This window comes from Theobroma cacao, chromosome 1, assembly GCF_053813885.1.
Source record: "Theobroma cacao isolate CCN51 chromosome 1, ASM5381388v1, whole genome shotgun sequence".
Taxonomy (NCBI): domain Eukaryota; kingdom Viridiplantae; phylum Streptophyta; class Magnoliopsida; order Malvales; family Malvaceae; genus Theobroma; species Theobroma cacao.
The window spans coordinates 15,101,426-15,104,855 of NC_142639.1; positions in this window are offsets into that span (position 1 = coordinate 15,101,426).

A 3,430-nucleotide genomic window follows, 5' to 3' on the forward strand; every position below is an offset into this window, starting at 1 on the left:
CTAGAATTGGAATGTAGAAGGTGAAGATGCGACAAGTAATGGGGTAAATAACTGATGTTGGATATGATTTAAAATTGAAAAAGTAGATTTCAAGATTTAGATATGTCTGGATTGGGTATTTTTAAGGGAAAGTTACGATCTATGTCAATAGAGGTTCTGCTAACCTTTATTTTTCTAGTTACAAAAGTGTGTTAGGTATTAGCTGATTTTTTGTAAAGGTGTGCTGATACTGTTATACATATCATTAATTGTGTGGTAGTTTGTTAGCTAGCTGCAATGAAATTGCATAATAAGGATATATAAATAAAATATGCTTTTAAGACAAAACTCTTCGTTATGAATATGTGTGAAGATCCATTATATTTCATAACATCCAATGTATCTCCCCATATCCAATGTACATATTTATGTTGGTACATCCCTATCTCTTGGTTTCATTCAATTTATGTGCATTCCTTTCTACTAAATTCATCTCCTTTATTTATGTAAATTCATTCCCCTCCATCTATCTGTGCTTATAAATAAAGGCATTATAGTTGATGGTAGTTATATTGGAACAAGAAATAAAATAAAAGATCTTCTTACATTACTACTACTTCTCTCTAATATTCTCTTTCAAAGTTATATTCCACAACACGTTATCAGCATGAGGCTTTAACCAACTGTGAAATTGTCAATACAAGAGCAAATGAGAATCATGGAGAAAAGATAAGATGTTTGTTTGCTTGATAGTGCAACAACACATACCATACTTTGTGGCAAGCACTTTCTCGAGTGTGACATTGTGTAAGGCAAATGTGCATACAATATCAGGTCTCGTTAGGATTACTAATGGCTCCGAAAATGCCATAATTGTTCTGCCAAATGGCACCACTTTGCATATCGAGGATGCATTGCTAAGCAGTAGATCAAAAAGGAATCTACTTAGCTTCAAAGATATACATCATAATGGGTACCATCTTGAGACAATTTATAAGCAAAATAAGGAATGTCTTTGCATCATTTCTTATAAAATGGGCTAGAAGACCATCCATGAGAATCTGGAAGCTTCAACTATAGGATTGTATTGTGTCACTGTTAGAGCTATTGAATTCTATGCTACCATGTCTTCCATTATCTCTGAGGAACCATGTGGTATCAACGCTTAAGCGAGTACCTAATTAAGGAAATGTACAAAAATGATCCTATCGACCCATGTGCGTTTATTAAGAAATTAAAAACCAGATTTGCAATAATAGCAGTTTATGTCAACAATATGAATTTTATGAGAACTTGAGAAGAGTTATTTAAAACTACTGAATATTTGAAAAGGGAGTTTGAAGTTAAAGATTTAGGTAAAACCAAACTTTGTCTTAGTCTAAAGCTTGAGCATAAAGCAAATGGCATACTTGTCTATTAATCAACATACATAGAGTGATTGCTTCGACATTTTAACATGGATAAGGCTCACCCATTGAGCACCTTTATGGTTTTAAGGTCTCTTGATCCCCAAAAAGACCCGTTTTGTCCTAAAAAACCTAATGAGGAGATACTTGGCCTTAAAGTACCATATGTCATTGCAATTGGGGCTTAGATGTACTTGGCATAATGTACGAGACCAGATTTTGCTTTTACGATAAATTTATTAGCACATTTAAATTTTAAGGCAACTTGGAAACACTAGAATGGAATAAAACATATCTTCCATTATCTACGAGGAACCATAGATTTAAGATTATATTATTTCAAGGATTCCATTAACCCTAGTTCATTTGGTTACGTTAATGTAGGATATAAATCTTATTCGCACAAGGCTCATTCTCAAACTAGTTATTTATTTTGCTATAATGGCACCGCCATTTCTTGACGCTCTACTAAGCAAATGCTAGTAGCTATATTCCTTAACCACTCTGAGATTATCGCTCTATATGAAGCTAGAAGAAAGTGTGTTTAGTTGAGATTCGTTACAATGCATATTCATAATTCTTGTTGTTTAACACTAGTTACAAATTCTCCCACTGTAATTTATAAAGATAATGTTACTTGTGTTGCACAAGTTAAGGGAGGATATATTAAAAGTGATAGGATCAAGCATATATCGTCAAAATTTTTCTGCACTCGCAAACTCCAGGAAAGTTGACATTAAACAGATTTACTCCACTAATAATCTTCCAGATTTTTTTACCAAATCATTACCAATGTCTACATTTGAGAAATTAGTATATGGCATTAGAATGTAGCAAGTTAACAAGATGCAAGATTGATTTGACCCTAAAGTGGCAAAGTATCAAATGCTCTAGAAATGGTAGACCCCAAAAGTGGAAATATGACTTAATTGATGGGGAGTAATTATGGACTATGCACTATACTTTTTTTTATAATCGATTTTTGTCCCACTAGGTTTCTCCGACTTAAGGTTTTTAATGAGGTAGTTCAGAAGTGGCAACATGGCTTAATTGAGGGGAAGTAATTATGGACTATGCATTACACTCATTTGTCTTTCTTACCAGTTTTTGTCCCATTAGGTTTTTCCGGCTTAATGTTTTTAGTGAGGTAGTACAATGGACATTCAAGATGGAGTGTTATAAATATATGTGAATATCCATTGCATTTTATAACATTGAATATATCTCCCCATATCCAATGTATATAATTATGTTCGTATATTTCATGCAGTGTATGTACATTTATATCTATTAAGTTCGTTCCCTCTATTTAGATAAATTCATTTCCCCTCCATCTATTTGTGCCTATAAATAAAGGCATTGTAGTTGATGGTAGATATACTAGAACAAAAAATGAAATAGAAGATTTTCTTACATTCTTACTACTTCTCTATAATATTCTCTTTCGAAGTTATATTTCACAACACTCTTTTAAAATTAAATCATTGGTTGATTTGTATTACTTGAATAATTAAAATTAAATGCATATGGTGCAAGCAAATAAATATCACGATGCAATTTGCAAGTTACTAACAATTTTAAATACTACATATTCATTATTTTGTATATGCTTTTGTAATTATTTAGAAATAACTCTCTTTGAAAAAAATAATTTTTGGATTCCCCAAACACTTTTTGTAAGGTCTCATAATTTTTTCTACTTAGGAAAATTTAAGAAAATTACCACATAAAACTTTCCTAAAATTCACTTTTAAGAGATTTTTATAAATAATAATAATTTATTATTATTAAATTTATTTAATTAAGAATTTAATTGTATCATTTATATTGTTTTTTTACTTACTATTTTTTAACAATTTCATATATTTAAATTTTTATATAAATAATAAGGAAATTAAATAAGTTACAAACAATGGGCTAGGACAACATACCTTAATTAGGCTTAGCCCAAATCTAATGAGTCTGAGGTTTTTTAGGCTTTGTTGGGACAAATTCCTGATAAGGTTGAATTAGTTAAAGCCTAATTCTTTATTTTTCTCTCTTTT